Source organism: Acyrthosiphon pisum, chromosome A1 (assembly GCF_005508785.2).
Source record: "Acyrthosiphon pisum isolate AL4f chromosome A1, pea_aphid_22Mar2018_4r6ur, whole genome shotgun sequence".
NCBI lineage: Eukaryota > Metazoa > Arthropoda > Insecta > Hemiptera > Aphididae > Acyrthosiphon > Acyrthosiphon pisum.
The window spans coordinates 31,808,381-31,827,658 of record NC_042494.1 but is presented as its reverse complement, the minus strand read 5'-3'; the positions used below and the strand labels follow the sequence as shown (position 1 = coordinate 31,827,658).

Here is a 19,278-nt window from a genome sequence, read left to right as displayed (position 1 = left end):
AAAATTAAACTTTTGAAGCAACATATTATATAAAGCTAAATGTTTCTTGAATATTCAATAAATTGATTAAAACTATTAAAATTTAAAAGGAAATTAATTTGAATCTCAAATAATTAAAGAATCGTTAACTGTTGATAAGAACATCTGATATTTTACATGTTTCGTAATATTGTTGAAAATAATAAATTATTTTAATTTAATTTTAGACACAAAAAACAAAATTTAAAGATCGTTTGAAATGTTGAATTCCGTATTGAGCCAGTAAAGTGTTAAAAAATGATTACATAGCGTGTCATGTCACATTTTCTAAAAATCCTTTTATCCCTTCCCTGACCTAAATACGAATGAAATAGTTAACCTTTATTATATTTTGTACGGCCAAACATGAGGCTTAGTTCGCAGTGCTTATTGGGTTGAAAGGTACCTAAATTGCACACTTACCGAGAGCCACTGGTAATTTATATCATATTGTAGTTGCTTGGACCGATAATTCACCGACAACCTCAAAGTAACAAATATGTTTGATTCATTTGACCACTGGCCATCAACATAATAATATATTAGCTAAAGCGCCAACGTCTGATACGAGGTATACGGATACACATTTTATATTATAACGATGTATAAATTATTATAATTAATTTATCAAAACTTTCAACTTTATTTAAGTAAGGTTCAAAAGCTCCAGCCCTGAAACAATTTGTATTCTTTCAAGCATGAACAACTTTTAATAGTTAAATAATGATGGTTAGGTTATATTTATATAACTTACTCAAAAATGTTAACCTTAAGTTTACGATACATTTTGATAACTGTAATATACGAATAATCGGAATAAATTATGAAAAAACATGTTTTACCTACCTACTGGAAAATAAAATACAAGATAAACTATTTTTTTTATTTTTAATGACTATTTTTTATAAAAAAAATATTATGTATTTTAATTAATCCACTAAAAACTAAAATATTATAAATTTATATTTACATGATATGTCGAATAAAACTATAATTATAAAAACATCATTTTATATATTTTCCTTTTAATTATTTTTTAATTTACATTATACCTACATTTAATTAATATATAATCTTTAAATATCCATTTATCTAAAGAATCAAAGAATAAATTTGGTTAATACTCTATGATTGAATAAATATCTGTAGGTAAATGGGCTTATTTATATATTATATAATTTATATTTTGTAGATTTTGGGGGAAACAATAAAAATTGCCCATTGATTTTTAATGTAATTGAAAATGTATAAATGAAAAAAAAAAAATTAGCATATTAACTCAACACTAGTTTTTGACTTCCAAGGGATTTTCTTTTCTATAAAATATTAATGCACAACTATGTGGATAAAATAATGAGATTAAAACTATTAAGTTCTACAAATAAAATATTTTTGTACTTACCAATATCTATTCAGATTACTTTAGGGTTTTAGATATTTAAAAATGACGATCATTTTGTATTATTTACATGGTTTAGTTGCTCACAAGTACTGTATCTAATGTGTAGGTTTATCCTGTTTTATGAATAGATACTAGAGAGGTTTATTAGGTTTTTAAAGGATAAAAATTCTTCTTAGATATTTTTTATGTCTGGTTTTTTAAGAAGTCCCTGCGTGGCTGCGTCAACCATACTAGTCTGATTTGAAGCCTGTTGAATATTATTTCATGACGTCTTGAAAAGATTAAAGTTGGGCTTACATATATTAAGGCTATAATTTCCTCGAGTTTCGTATTTTGGGTTGACTTCTGTTCATTCCACTGATTAAGAATGTGTCGTATATTATAAGTTCTTAATAATATATATATGACTAGAATTTGATGATGTGGTAACTGTTTTGACATTAATATTAATTGCAATTTCGTTGCCTTGAATTGAATTTTAGAAATAATATTAAAATGAACAAATATAATATGATTTTATTAATTTGGTTTGTTTAAGACATAGCAAATAACGATATTGAATGAATATAAAACATATAATAATATGGTTTTACGAAAATACTTATTTTTGATTTTTGGAAATCAAAAACGAAAAAATAATAAAGATAAAAATGCTTGCTTACATAAAAAATAAATTACCTAACATATTATATTACCTTATCTTTTAGCAAATTGGATCAATATGGTACTTTAAAGAGGTCATTTTTCGATATTCTCAATATATTATTTTCTCAATATTAAATGCTACGGGAAATACCACCGAAAAACTACGAAAAAACGCTAAAAATGGGATTTTATTTTCTAACGCTTTGTTTATCATCATAAAAATGAACAAAAATTATAATATTATAATATTAATTTAACTTACATGATAAAATAAATAATAACAATATAAAATATCCAGACTGACAAACCGTCTCCGCTCAGAATCATTTTTCTTATATAATGATATTAAATCATTGAATTCAAGTCTAATACAATTCATTATAAAATGACTCACTTGTAATATACTGTACAGCAGAGCGACATCCACTTACCTGCTTTTTTTTTATATAAGTCAAATAAGGTACCTCGAATGCTCCTTATTGTTTTAGTCTGTATACCCATGTAGTACAATACAAGATTTTAATTAATATAAACACAGATATTCTTTTTTAGCTTTTAATTTATAGATTATTTGAGACAAACTTATTTCAATTGTCCTAATACTATTCGTAGTAACATGTGACTATTATAACTAGTCACAAAGTATATTTGTAATGTGGCCAGTGAAGCAAATGTGCTAAGGCAGCTAAATTGTAAATTAGATATAAGGTAAAAGAAATATAAGGGCCCGGACAGTCATAGTATGTATATATCTATCACATACGTTTTATTATTTTTAATCTGTGCGTGTATTATTTATTTTAATAAAAGGTTTTTATCATAAGGTGTTCATCATAATTTTTGTTTACACTTAATGACACCCTGCGAATTTGAGTCCGATCTGAAACCGATTAATTTCTTGTCGTTGAGAACAAAGATACTACATTTCATATTTCTATCTACCTATCTTTGAAGACTAAACTGAAATTGGTTAATTCGTGGTAGAAGTGGTAAAAGTATATGACGTCGTTCACGGGAATAAACCTCCTATGTGAAAAAAGCGTAGTTTTCAGGAAACGCGAAAAACGTTTTAAATAAAGAAATCACATAGGAGTTATTTCTTAAACGATTTATATTTGGTAACACATATGATGATTTTTCTACGGTGGAGATAGCTGCACATAGGAGATATTTCATAAACGATTAGTAGGTACCACATAGGAGAATTTATTTATTATTTTTCATTAATTTTAGGATGCAGATGGCACATATGAGATTTTATCAATATATAGCTAATTTTTTTCTGATACCAAAACCTCAAAATCATAAATTTGGCACATAGGAGGTTTATTCCCGTGAACGACGATGAGCTGAAAAGTGCATATACGACATATTTTTTTAAAAATATCTTAGAATAGATAATAATGTTAATATTAATCAAATGTCAAGCAGTTTTTATACCTACATCTAAAATGTAATAATAATATGAAATCTTATCTCGCCATTGTGTTAGTCTATATTAATTATTAATTAATTTTGTCACGAAACCTATTTGAAGTGTATAAGTAAATTACATTTTGCTTTTAACGCAAGCGTTGCTCAGAGAAGGTAGTCAAATTAATTGATAATTATTTTGCTTGTATTTTTATAATAATGTTCCACAAATGGTTATTATTCGAATGAAGTTAATGGCTATCTTATCGGCAATACTATATTTTTAATATCTACTAGAACAATGACGCTGCTGATACCCATAAAACGAATACTGAAAAATATACGTTTATAAATCCATCCAAAATCGTTGTGATTATTCTGCGATTAATTATTTGGCCTGTCGCGTTACACAGCTAGTTAATTAGTTTAGTTTTGTATGGGTATTAATAATAACAATACAATTGGTATTTGGTTTCAAACTGTCTATAATATTACAGTAATTATAATCGACGAAGAGCTTTAAATTCAATATATAAGATGTTTCCTTGATATTATCTACAATGCATTAACATAAAATGTAGGTATAATGGTAATAATGGGCGAATTGACAGTAAATGTGGTTCAACTCTGACAATTTATACTAATTTCATCATCATACTTTAGGAGATGAAAATTCTCAATTTGTGAGTGTATTCAAGGAAGAACGTTCCTTTGACTATTCGAAACGATAACCTTTAACAAGACATGCGTAGTCACAATTACCGTAGATCGTTAGATTATCACGTTTGTCTTGTAGGTATGCCCCTTTTGTCTCTATAACTCATTAAAACGTCAACCAATTGTATTACTGTCTACTACAAAGTTTAAATTTGGTTTATGGTGGAATTACTTGGGATGGAAAGATATACTTGTATTAATTATAATATCATCATTGATATTAGTTATTTATGTGAATACACATCAATATTATGCAACTCTAATATTATGTTATTTGATTTGCAACACAATTCCTACGAATTATTACGATTCACATAATAATATGCAATAACATACGATAACATGCAAGCTGTTCGATAATATAAAATATGTAATACAGTCGAGTCTCGATAACTCGAATGTCAAGGGATATAAAAATTAATAAATAAATTCGACTTATGTATTTTTCGAGTTACATAACTCGAATTTTTTTAAAAATACGAAAAAATTCGAGTTAGACATTATTTGTATTTATATATATTGTAAGAAATGACTTCGAGTTATCTATGCTCAACTATTTTTATATTTGACTTATCGTGACAAATATTGCATTGAGTGTATAGGAATTTCCTAGGGACAAAAAAAAAAATCGAGTTATCGAGGTTCGAGTTATAGAGACTCGACTATACTATATTATGCGCTGTGACTTGTGCTCACTAAAAGGTAGAGTTTTAATTCAAAGTAACAATTTTCAATTTTAAAAATCTTGCAACCTATATTTCTTCAAATATGTCAAATACTTGAGATCCTAATTAAATAATTGATACTTTAACTTAATTTATAACCACTTATTGAATATTAAATATAGAAATTAATAATGACATTTTCTTTTACAGAGATGTTCGAATAAACTACCACTTAACTATGTAATTTAATCCAAAACATAAATTAAATGTTACTTCAGCAAAAAAAATATTGCCGGAAGTAATTTTTGTTTACTAAAAATTAAAGTGGATATTTTAAATGGTATTAGAGTTGAACCACATTAAAACAGTCGAAATAATTTGAAATGGAAATTATTTTCATCACCATTATAAACAATGTAATATAGGTAGTAGGTACTCCAGACTACAAAATGTGTACAATGGAACTGTCAGAACATTCAGAACCCAGAACCAAAGTATGTTCATCATAAATAAATGAAAACGAAATAATATTTCTTTTGCAAAATAAGGTACCTATTTTGATATTTATAATAAAATAGAAACAATGTAATACAAATCATAAATAAGTACTATGAACGTCTTTATATGAAAACAATTTAGGTTTATAATAAATTTACTCGTATGAAAAAGATAGATTATCCCGTAATAAACTTAATAGCTACAATAAAATAATGAATATGAAAAAAAATACTTGAGTATATTCGATATTTAACAGTCTAGAACAAATATGAATATTTGACTAAAGTATACCTAATTAATTGAAATTGAAATCGAAATTAATAAAGTTTTTTTTAAAAAATTTAAAGATACTGAATCTGATGTACTAATTGGACCTTGAATGTGAGTATAACAAAAAATTAATTTCCAATTTTGGAGAACTTACATTTTTTTGATAGATTGGTTTACCTATATGATCGTTTTGAAATACATTTAAATAACATTTTTCAGCTGAACAATTAGTCAATAATTACCCGTAAGATCTTATTAAAACATATTTTGAACAAAAATATTTAAATCTCGTTTAAAGTAACGTATCTATTTACTATAGGTGACGTTTTTCTTTTATATAAAATGTAATTTCATTAGATATCATTGGCTTTAAAAGTATAAGCATATTATAATCGAGAGAACATATCAATAAATTACATTATATCCATAATACTATAATTCCTACAAAATAACTTGAATTGTATGTTCTGCTTGTAACGTTATAGTCTTTGTTCAAATAAAAAGGTATTATTTAAATCGCAAAAAAAATATCATATTTATCCTTCTTTAAGATACAATTAAAATAGATGTTTGATTCAATAAACAATTAAAACAATAAAATCTATGAGTAAAAAGTGTGTGTACTTTTATTTTGTAAAAATGTAATATAATTAAAATAATTGAGTTTACAAGTTAAGAGTGAATATTTTTTAGTAATGATAATATAACAAAGATTTTTATAAATAATTAATACAGATATATCAATCATTAAACTTTTCTTTGTGAACAATATCAACATATTTTGAATTTAGTAGATGGAAAAAGGAAATACAGTTATTTGATTTTTTAATTAGACAGAACTTCACAGTGTTTAAACAAATAAACGGTGAAAAAAATAATACTTGAATTAAAAATCAATTGGTTTCATGAAACATTTTATTTTTTATGAATTCTTAATTATGATGATCCAACAATAATTCGCAAGAATGATGGAATCATGTAGGTAAATCGTAATTTATGTTATGAAGTATGTTACAATATATAATATAATATTAATTACCCATTGTAGACTGCTTTGCTTACTTTGAAAATTGTAATGTACTAAACAAAGTTTAAAATACTCGTTATAAATTATAATATTATATTGCCTCATTACTTTAAAACAACAAGATAATTAGTTAATAATTAAGTTTTAAGATATACATATATTTTAAATTTATAATATTTAAAAAAAATAAAATACATTATCAATAAATTACGTTTCATAACTATTATACTTTTTGAGTTGGTTATTACATTTGTGGATTTTTCCAAGTCTCAAATAAAATACCCATTTTATAATAATCACGGAGCAAAACATATGGCTCATAAATCCCCCCCCCCCCAATATTACCATCAACATATTTTAAACTCAAATTGTTAAAATTGTGATTATATACGTCAAGCAATTTAATAATATTCAACCCATGTATTCAAACAAATATTTTATTATTTTACTATAGGTATCACTTAATTTGTGAGGTATAAAAACATACCCACTAATTAAAAAGAAGAAAAATTTAGTAAATATATAAAAAAATAATCTTATAGCGTTTCTATATTTGGAAAGTTATATTGTGCAATATATTTTTTCTGCTGTGTACACTGTACACACATTTTTGTTGTCAGTAATTTAATTTAAGTTATCAGGATTCATGTAACAAAGCAGTTTTTAGAATAGAATATAACTGTTATAAGCCATAGGTATGAGCATGAAATTATAATTATCTATCTTCAATAACTGCAGTACAAAAATCATAACTTTGCTATTTATAATTCCCGCTAAGTTATCAGGATTTATAATTTATATTCAATCTGGGTAATGTTATATTTTACATTTTCAATAATAAATTAATGATGCCCTTAATATTTTTAATAATTTTAAAGCAACTATTAAGTTCATCCTTAAATACATCGTTTTCTTAAATACTGCACGCATCAATGCTCCTCACAATATTCATGAAAAAAAATTACCAGAAAACTTTACTAACACCATTGCAAATCAATAATTGAAGTATTATTTGAAATCAATTATTGTAATATGTGTTTTATACAAATTTCTAAATATTTTTATCCTGAGTGATAAAATAAAATGTTTTGTGTTATTAAAGTTTTTTGTTATAATTTCAATTCCTAAAAAATTCAAAAACATTTCTTGACCCAGTTTTGAATTGTTAAATGTGCAACAAGTACCACCTAGCATGAATAATTTAAAGCATGCGCGTGATTGTATAAGAATGACTTAAACTTGGCAGTTTAGCCGTATGACAAGGTTGAATATGGAAATTGGCAGACATTCCCTGACCCTAAATTCGTATACGTCTAGGAATCCCTTGGGGTTTTTTTTCTATGTTCTGTTATCTTATTTATTTATTTATCGTAGAAATGTTTTCTCCCATAAGATATTTGGTTCAAACGTATAAAAATGTATTGAATGCAGCAAAAGTAAATGTAGCATATAATCCACTGAAAAATGTAAGTGCAATTTAAAAATTATCTGATGCAAGATTACATCACCTAAATGCAACCACATAATATGGTATTAATCATTTCATACAATTAAACAAACCTCATTAATTTAAATGTAGTTTACATAGTGGGTCATAGCCTGGTAGACGAGCACATACAATATGATTTTCTCCCCTAGAGACTAATAACATTATTTTACTGTTTCCACACAAGTCTTATTAAAATCATTATTATGATCACAGTTATTAGTACATTTTTACTAATGACCAACAAGGAATGATATCTCATATTAATTATCATTTAATAACCCAATAATATATAAATGTAATTATAGTAAAATGTATGGAACATTTGAGTAAGGGAAGTAAGGTATAATTGTTTTCAATTATTTAATTAAATGTACAATATCATCTATAGGTATACATATTAATATATTATTATTATAAGTTTAGTTATTTTTGAAAAAATTTCTATAAACAATAATAAAAACTATTTTTTTTTCTACTAAAAAGTTGTGGACGATATTTTCTTAAATTATTATCTCAATATTCATCGAATTAATTAATTTTTAACAAATATACAGAATAAATTGAATTATAAAATATTCATGAAAAAATTATTTTCAAGTTAACTTTATAATTTAATTTTTACAATTACGGTGACTTGGTAATTGGAGAAAATTGAAAAACAAAAGTTTTTTGCAAAACATTATTTATCTATTTAGGGTACTTACTCGTTTAAAATTAAAATGTTAAACTTAGAAGATTAACTGAAAATGTACATTTCAGCAAATACACATTTATAGGACCTTATATTGTGGTACACTGCTATATAAATATAGAATTTATCATTATAGTAAAATTATAATAGGACGTATTAAACTCTATCATATAACTAATTTATTTATATATTAAAATGTTAATAATATGGAATTAATATGTCAACATTGTGCAATATAATAAGTACAGTATATATTATTATTTATAAATATAATATACTACCTAAATACAGAACAGTTTTTTTTTATGTCATCAATCGATTAGTATTTTAATCATTATTTTTAAGGTTGGATTTTAAATATTTTATTTTTAGTACCTAAGGATAAAAAATATTTGAAAAATAAGGATCCAACTTGATCAAGTATAAGCAATATTTGAGATAACACATATCGTATAAGAAAAATTATTTTATTTATATTTGAAGACGTTTATTGAACATTATTGTTTTCACTCAAATGATACAGAGCTGATAATATTATTTTATGTCTCAAACAGGTGGTGTATAATGTATATTATGTTCATAAATTGTCCAAAAACACTCATTCGTATAATAGTTGAATTTCTTTATTCATTTAAATAAGTTATTTAAAAGTGACTTCGACTTTCTGAAGTTTAAGATTTTTGATATTATTTGAAATAACTTAAATGTTTAAAAATTATGACTGACAAAAAAAAGGTTTACATGCCTTGGATAAAATACCAATAGTAAAAACACTGATTAAAATCGATATTAAAGTGTACAATGTACATATTTCCATTTTTCTATGAATGATAATTAAAATCATACGAATACATCTATTTAAATGTTTATATTTTTACTATATAGAGTAGAATCTTTTAGGCATAAACATAATAATTTTATTATCTAGTATCTATCAAATTATAGAAAAAGTATTTAAAAAAACCAATAGAGTACCTATAATAAATCCTGGTGTGATAAATTAAACAAAAACAAGTAAGGTGAGCACCAATTAGAAATACAAATAGAGTAAATAAATGAAATACATTTGATTTGTTTACTTGTTCGTATTAGAACATTTTACTTTAATATTAAATCCAATAAAGAGAAATTATTGAAAGTTGTTCATATATTTTAGATAAATATATTATAATATATAAAGTACATCATCAATATTCAAAAATATAATTATGTCCTTAGACATATATTTGAATAAGTAACTTTTATTGTAATTAGAACATTTCTATTCAGTTTGACGTCATTAATTTCGGGTTGCGTGCATTTTTATTTCACACTATAATTCATAGTATAACACAATATATTGTGATACACCGTTACCTCACTATATTATTCAATATCCACGTAATGATTATTATGCACATTTATTACGTAAAACGAATCTTCGATGCACGTTATTATTTGGTGTCTCTACTTATCTGGTCGTATTATGCACTAGATATCGCAATCATATTTCACAACTATTTGGAAATATTTTAGAATATTACAACGAGCGACGACCGTATAATAACGATATGATAATAAAAAATTAAAATATATAACACTAATACTAAGATGACGTAATAATAATAATTATTATCACAATATTATAATATTATACTCACGTGTTTGGTGCGATGGCAACTATCGTAATTTTGTCGATGACGGCGGCGGTGACAATGGTCATTCGCCGCGCTTAACCCATCGGGAACGGCGGAAGACAAAAGTCTGTGATTGTGGTGAGAGGGGGGGGGAGAGGGGGTGGTATAAAACGCTAACGCAAAGGGTTCTGGGGTCGACGGGTTGGCGGGTGGGGAGGTGGTTTGAATTTGATAAAAAAAAAAAATTTCCCCGAAAAAAGTATCGGCCGTCGATCCGCGGAACGGGACTGGAGTGTATTTCGTCGGGGGGCTCGCGGACCACAACAGCGGCGACCGACTGTACGTGGGTGCGAGTGTCTCGCGGGTGCGTGTGGTGCAGCGATCGTCTTCGCGCGCGCGCGCGCGCCGCCGCCTCCGTACGACTTGACCGGCGCGTGTGGCGTGTCCGGCCGCGGGAGGAACGCGCACGTCGTTGATGCTCCGCGGACGGCCGACTGAACACGTGTGAGCGAAAAACCGCCGCCGCGGGTTCGACAGCCGACGATGGCGGCGGCGGGACGACCGTCCCCCCCCCCGAAGAGAGCGCGCCAGGCGGTCGCGCTAATCGCCCGGCACGCTCCTATAGTATATAATAATATTATAATATGCCTATGCGACACGCGAGACCAATCAGCGGTCGCCAACGATCGTCGGGACTATGCAATAATAATATTAGTCGGCGTAGAAAATATAAAGCTAGTCGTCGTGTGAACCGAACGCGTCGGCTTTTGCGCCAAAAGGTGGGGGGAGGTAAGGGGAGGGGGTAAGTGTCGCACGACTGCACGGGTTATTATTATTATTATTTTTCGGTCGTTGTGACGAGCAAAAGTCAACTTTACGACTTAAACCGTAACGTCGCGACTTCTATATGATATTTGTAAAAAAATAATAAAATACATAATATAAGACTTCATACCTACGCTCAGACGTTGTCTGTGCTTCATAATAATATAATACACTAATAACTACATATTAAGATTAGTGAATAACCTCCTAAATATTGCCACCCTTATTTGTTGGAACGATTACATTTGAGAATTAATATCTACTAAATATTGCACTAGAAATAAAGAAAGTTTTTTAATTAATTATGTGTCCAAGACTTATTTTCGATCACCCCCTGAAAACATATTGATGTCAATAGGAAATACTATAGAAGTTAATTTTAGCTGATAACTAACTTTTCTCTGCTCCATATAATAACAGTCCATTAGTTCGATATTTGAATACTTTTATTTTTTTTTAATAGAGATTTTATTCAATCTGTTACAAAGTAGAACAATTGAAGGAATAATAAAAAATAAAAAAACATCCAGTGGAAGTACTACGACATAATATAATATTTGAATAGGTACTAAAGTTATTTTGTGAGCATTTATAAATTGTTGAACTGATACCTTAAAAATACGAAAAACTGTCAATGTAGATTATGGATAAAATAGAGTCGTTCTTATGTTTTTAATTTGTAAAATATTATGTAGCTAGGTTTTTAGTTTCAACTAATTATTAAAAACAACAAAATTATATCGTGGATTGTAAAACTAATTATGAATGCAAAAATTGGGACTTATAATATTATACACATTTATTCATATACATTATTACTTATATTATTATATATTACATACAATTAGTTACTATCTACATAGGTTTTAATAAAAACAAAAACGAGTACTTTTTATGTATATTCTATTATTGCATTTTCAGAAAATTCGACGTTTAAATGAAAAACGAAAAAATATTATAATTTCATTGAAATAAAAAAAATATATAATGAGTAAGCTAAATTGTTTGCAATTTATTACGTACTACGTAATACATAGGCACCTATATTATTACTTAGTATTTACATACTATTTGGAATTTACAAAATATTACAGACCATCTCTACTTATAATCGTTTTTCATTGTATTCCTACAATGATTTACATTGAATTCAAATGTAACTCATATCCATTACAGTGACCTACTTAATAACGAGGTACGGTGTACGCTTGACACCTTCTACACACCTATACAGTTAGACTGACTTCCCTGGTTTTTTTTTTTATGAGAAGAAAGCGAATAAAATTAAGTACTGCATTTTCGGAATAGAGCTGAGAAAAAACATATATTTTTTGTGAAGGCTAGAAGGGTAGCAAATGGTGGGATTTTAAAATTTACCCCCTGCGGTATATTCTTTAATGTGGCAACTGGTACTAAGGTAATTTAATGTCTTGTGCAGTGTGAGACCTTACATAATATTAAATATTATATAATGTGTAAGTCAGCAGCAAAAACTAATGTGTCTGTAGCGGCCTCTAAATAATAGCATGGTGAATAATACTATACGTAGGTACTATAATGTTATTATTATAATAGTTAAAATTTTCTTCTAGAGTAACGGCAGAAGGTTTTTATTAATAAATTAAAAATTAATGAAATAGCTTTTCGTGATCTGGATAAAAATATAATACAATTATTATAATAGATGATATTACGTTTTATTATTTATCATAATCTTGTATGTATTTAGATATTAACATCAGTTAATGAATGTGTCTTAAAATAATTAATGTCTAAAGAAAAAAATGTATTTTCAAAATTTGGATTGTATGTAACACTTATCCTAAAGTTTAAAATATATAGTTAAGTAAATATTAAATATGATTTTATTATATCCATACAGGTAATGACGTTTCAAACTTTTAATAAGAAAACTAATTTTTTTTGTCAATGACAAGGATTTTATTTTAAGATCAACGACAGTAATATTATAATTCCATCTATAGTTTTGGAGTAATCTGTAATATGTAATTTTAAAATTAAATTGAATGAATAAAAGGGAATTTGAAATAAAACATATTTTTTTTTAATTTTACAGTAAAATTTAATTAAGGAAGTTATAATATATCATTATTAAATGGCGTTGAACAACTATAAAATAATGTTATAAAGTTTGCAACTTTGCAACGTTGTACTGTAGTGTTTTTAAGGAATATAAGCATGACATGCCACTGAATTCAATAGTGCACCGGCTAAGGTTTTGATCTAATGTGTGACCTAGGTGCCGAAATATTGACGTAATATACCTTGTTTAAACAACGTGGCTATAATTTTTTTCTATTTATAGAGATTTTTTTTCAGGAATGACATTATTGTTACCACCTCGCCCCGTCCTAGGTAACGTTGCCGATCAATACATTGTATTTAATAAAAGTTTAGGTAAATTTTATAACGTTATACAGTTGATTAATATATGTTGACAGTAGGTATGTATCAGCCAGTAGAAAGTTTTTGTATACATTAATTCACACAATATTCTAATGTACAGTGTCAAGTATATTATATTGTTATTATCATCCATTATAATATGGTGCTATGTACCTAAATATGTTATTAATTATTATTATTATTATTATGTTGTTTGATTGTTTGGAATCAAAAACGTAAAATAACATTGTTCATCCGTCGATGAATAATATTATAATACACTCGCATCCATAATATGACTGCGCATTATGACTTGGGCGATCGCCCACGACACAAATGGATAACTCTCACTATGCGACGGATTTTGTCGGTTCTGTGCCGCACATGGGAGTCAAATAGGTATTCGTACTAGCGTGTTGTACTCAATTTTGCCACGTCTGTCATTGTGTGATAATAATAATTTTTTCATCGGCGATATTAAACCACCGTCCTCTCCCTCTCGTCGCGTCATATTCTGTAGTGCATTCATTGTCGTCCGCATGTTTAGCGGGTGTGTATACCTTTTTATTCAATATATTGGTATTTTAATATAATATTGTTGCAGTGATGTCTTGGCATGTTTTTTTTCATTGTTCATATGCACCAGTGATGGTTAAGCTGATGTTTTAGGGGTGTCTAGGTGCCAGTACGTTTTTACGACCTTGCACGATAAAAAACACAGTTATGATAAATATATTTATCCAGCGAAAACTTCGCGTGTCGCCCCAAAAAACAAGGCAGTTTGAATACTTTGTTTCGTCCCCACAGTTAAGCCGCAGATTAAAAAAAAACCACAACATTATCATTGAATTACTAATACATTTCTTGGCAATATATCATTCGAAATCGCACGTGTCTAAACTCTCTTTCCTGCCTATTCCCATAATTGATTTTCTGTGTAAACGTTAAATCTGCAAGCCGGTTTGTGAGTAGACGTCGTGAACAATTCCACTTTCACCCATCCCCCCATGCGAAAACCCATTAGGTATTTGTCAAACGCACGCGTGTTCGTTAAGCGGTTAATTATTATTTTGTTTTTCCCTCGGACACACGATATACCTACCACACGTGGAACTTGTCTCGAGTGCGTGTACTTAGACGGCTGCTAACGTGAACATCGTTTTGCGTCTATAAGGGTATTTTGTTTCTAATGGAAATATTTTCTAGAAACCAGGCCACGATAATAAGGATAGTGTTTTAGATTATTTTAGATTATCAGAAAGCCGAGGAATGCAAAGACTTTACAATGATCTATTTGAGCTTTTTGTCATGTTTTGGAACATAAAATACAATTAAATCTTGAACATTAAAATTATTTCTAGGTAGAACATAATATTTTGATGTTATTGGAACTTGATGTGAATATAAGTGAGGTACAGTAGCAATAAATTTAAGGAAAATAGAACTACAAGAATTTACGCAACGCTAGTTACCCAAATAATTGATTATAATTTGTATCAACATTTATAGAAGAATATTTGTTCGGACTTTAAATTCAAATTTTTACATAAGTCTTCAAAATAACGAAATTATACATATAATTTTGTGTTTAAAATTCTTAAAAATTAATATTACCACGAAATGATAGTAAAATACGATACTTTTGAAAGTTAATTTTACTGGAATTAAATAAGTTAAAATTATCGTAAGTCTACATTTTTTTTTATAAGCATTTGAAGTTTAAGTTTCGATAACATTGAATGTTAATCATATAATTTTTTCTTAAAATGATTTTTTTTCAAACAATTTTTGTTATAAAATATTATTAAACTTTCTATTTTTAGGTGAAAATTGTGTTTATTTGTGATTAATTTGCAGTTCCAAAAACTTTTTTTTCTTAATTTTTGTTTCGAGCCCTTATGAAATTGAAATAATTAAACAAGAATAAAATACTGTTAAGATATATTTTTACTAAAAATTAAGCCAGAAACTTCTAAAATGTATTACTGAGTAAACAACCATAGCGTTTTGATGTATATTATACCGTTATACTAATTACTATATTATTTTTTTCGAATATATTTGGTGTAAAATGTATGTAATAATTTAGTTTATAAGGTTGAAAACCAATACCAGTGTATGAATACCGGGTAGCTTAGTGGTAGAATATTCAGCCGGCAAGCGAGAGACTCGGGTTCAATACCCCGTCCGGAGCTATATTTTGGATTTTTTTTCTCTGAACTCAGCGATAGAGGGTTGTTCTACTCTAGTACACTTCTCTTTGTTTATTTATAGTTTTAATGCTAAAACTTAAGAGTGGTTTGAAATTACTATTTATACTATTTTTAAATATTTGATTCGGTATATATTATTTTTATTGAAACATGAATTTATCTTAAATAAAAGTCTAATGATTTTATACTAATAATTTTATTAAAATATTATTCTTACAAAAAGTGACGAATTTTACCGTGACAAATTTTTGACCTGGACTCGTTACTTGACTTATTCGGTGATAAATGGTGAAAAATAATTATTTCCTAAGATACAACTTAGTGGTATACTATATATTTTGTATATCGAGAATAGTACCTATATTATACTAATATAAATACTCAGGAAAACAAAAACTACACTATACCTATTTATATTTTTATTGGATAGTATTAAATCAACTTAATTTTATTTTAGACTCAATGAATAAATTTAATATTCACCATCGGCTATATTAAATAAGTCGAGACAATTTTTACGACCAATTAACGCTCATTATTCGTTCACCATTGGATTAGAAAATAGTTGTATTATTTTTTTTTTTTTGAACTTGTTTCTGAATGGAAGTTTTTGTTATGGTACTGTAATAATATGAAACTTTTTTTTTGTATTTTAAATATAGATTTCTTAAAATCATAATATAATTGATCATAACATAAATAGTAATAATAGCAGAAGTGTCGTATCATTTCCGACTTACACTAATAATCAAGATACATCTTGTTTTTAGTCTACTAAAATGTCCTGACTACGGCTTAATACTAAATGTTGTTTCGTATAACACAAATGTTTTCTTAACCTAGTTAATAGTTTTATTGTGTACCTATGTATTGCAACAGGTAACAACATACGTGTACTGTCACTTCATGTGTATATTAATATAAATATATTATGAGTGATACATCTGTTCAGAAGATTATGTTATTAAAAATAATAGTGTTAATAATCATAATCAATTTATTAAGAAATTATTTAAAATAAAAATTGAGCTTAGTAAATATTTTTCAATTTCAATTATGAAATATATTACCAAATGTTGCAGAATATGTGAATAAATAACATAATTTATTGTTATACGCCTAAAAAATGTATCACATTTTAATGTTTTCTTTAGAATTTTAATATTAAATTAATTAATTTCAAATATGTTTAAAAAAACAAGGATATTATATTGTTTTTTGTTTTATACGTATTAATTTTATGAGTTTTAATGGTTTAATTTTTTAAGAACATTTAACACAACATTGTACATGTAACAATAAATAATAATAATAATAAAAAAAAAATGGTATTAATTATGACAAGGGTGTGTCGTGTGTGCAATATATTTAATTTTATTGAGAAAAAAAATTAAATGTTATAAACATCACACGTTCAGGCACACATAGTACACATAATAATATTACATTCTAAACTTAATAATATACTTTCATTAGAAGAGGGTGTGGAGAACTATAAATATTTTTAAATGTGAGAATTTAGGGGGCTGCTAAATGGTATCACTGGTGATGAGTGTTTAAAAGTTGTTTGACCTTGGAAAAAATGAAAGTATAATAATCAGTAAAGTACAGCATACCTTAGATACATATATCTAACCTAAACCATATTATAACGAGTAACGACTACCATACTATGTGGTTCATTGTCATGTAATTTAACGCATTACTACACGTGCACTATAAGAATATTAAGTACCAAATGAAAAATTACAGTGGTAGTAAAAAATAAACATAGGAACAGTAAAAATCATACTGTAATAATTATAACGTTGTGTACCCAACTTATGATAACATTTAGCCCATTTAATGTGTTTTGTTAAACGTCAGTGTTTACAAAAATTGAACGGCAACAACTAGATCATTCATATTATATTAATATTAAATGTTTGCATTTCTGTGTGTCAAAAGCTAAATTAAAACTTGAATAGTCAAATTATAGATGACGAAATTCTCGTTAAATATATCTTATATCTGAATACGGCATCAAAAATTACATTTTTACTTGAAAATTTAAAATGTACCAATTATAACTTATTGTAACTTTACAAATCATTAATTATTAACATGTACATAATATTGTAATTTAAGTATTTTATTATCATTATTATATTAAGAATTTTTTTTTAGATACCACAACTCAATTTATCCAACGACATATTATAAAACCTTAATAAATTATACAAATTATTTATGAATATTCTTAAATCATAACATAAATTCGAAACCATAACATTTGTATCAATGTTCATATGCAAGTAAAAATACTTGACAAAAGTAAAATTAATAAATAATCGAATAAGCATCAAAATTATAAATTTAATATTAAAATCAATCTAAGCCATGTATGCACTTTAATGTTGATGACTGTACCTACTAATTTGCTTACTCAACTATTACGTCATTGTAATATATATATTTTTTTTATCAATGATTTGTGGCCTGTGGGTAATATATTATTATTCTAATAATTTGCCAATTTAACTTTACATTTAGAAATTTCTGTATATTATTAATACACGATAATATCACGAGACGGCACATTTACAATTATTTTCACAGTTTCAATGTTTTTAAAGTTTAAAATAATAATTAAGACACTAATGTGTTATTTTCTTAATTTATTTAGAACTCTGTAATCGTGGTTTCCTACACACACATGTACGTGTTTTACCTACCCAGTACGCCGTGTTGAATAATTTGTACGCAGTTTTGTTGTAATTACGCACAAATATTGTAACAATATTTCGTTCAAAAACGGATTTCGTAATTATTGATTAATATTATGTAATTACTTATATTATACGCTTAAAATATGGTCAATGAAGTACTCTACGCAATTTCTCTACACATTCCATCGTTTTAAACAATTTGCATCGTCAGTATTTTAATTTAAACGGATTTGGAACTGATTGTATTGTAACATTGTGTATATATGAATGTATTCTGAACCCATTAAATATTAATATACAGTATATTTTAGATTCTGAGTGGAACGATGAGTGTATTGGTTTTATAATGATGTGTGTTTTTTTATTTTTTTATTTTATTTTTTTTATTTTTGTGTCTGTCATCACCTTTTAGGACAGTAAAAGTGCTTGGATTTTCTTCAACAGTACCTTTTCTGATAGGAAAGTGAATCTAGTTGGTACTTTGGGGGTCAAAAGTAAAATTTCGCAGTAGATTTTAAGAGCAACGTACAAAACAAAAGAAAAATTAAGGAAAAACGGAATTTTTACTCAAAATCTGTTTTCGAGAAAATCGATTTTGGTTTTTGGTACAACTCTAAAACAAATGACCGTAGGTACATACAATTTTGACTGAACGTTTATGTTTGCATTTTCTAT

At 27.0% G+C, this 19,278-nt stretch overlaps 1 protein-coding gene across 1 annotated transcript in view; it reads right to left on the bottom strand.

Moving 5' to 3' along the window:
- The window catches only part of LOC100160125 (putative mediator of RNA polymerase II transcription subunit 26), a 265,995-nt gene extending 255,031 nt beyond the window's left edge, over nucleotides 1–10,964 (bottom strand). The window contains exon 1 of the mRNA XM_029486922.1: nucleotides 10,476–10,964. The gene's annotated coding sequence lies outside the window, so the exon portion shown is untranslated. The remainder of the gene's footprint in view (nucleotides 1–10,475) is intronic.
- Between the last annotated feature and the right edge of the window lie 8,314 nt (nucleotides 10,965–19,278).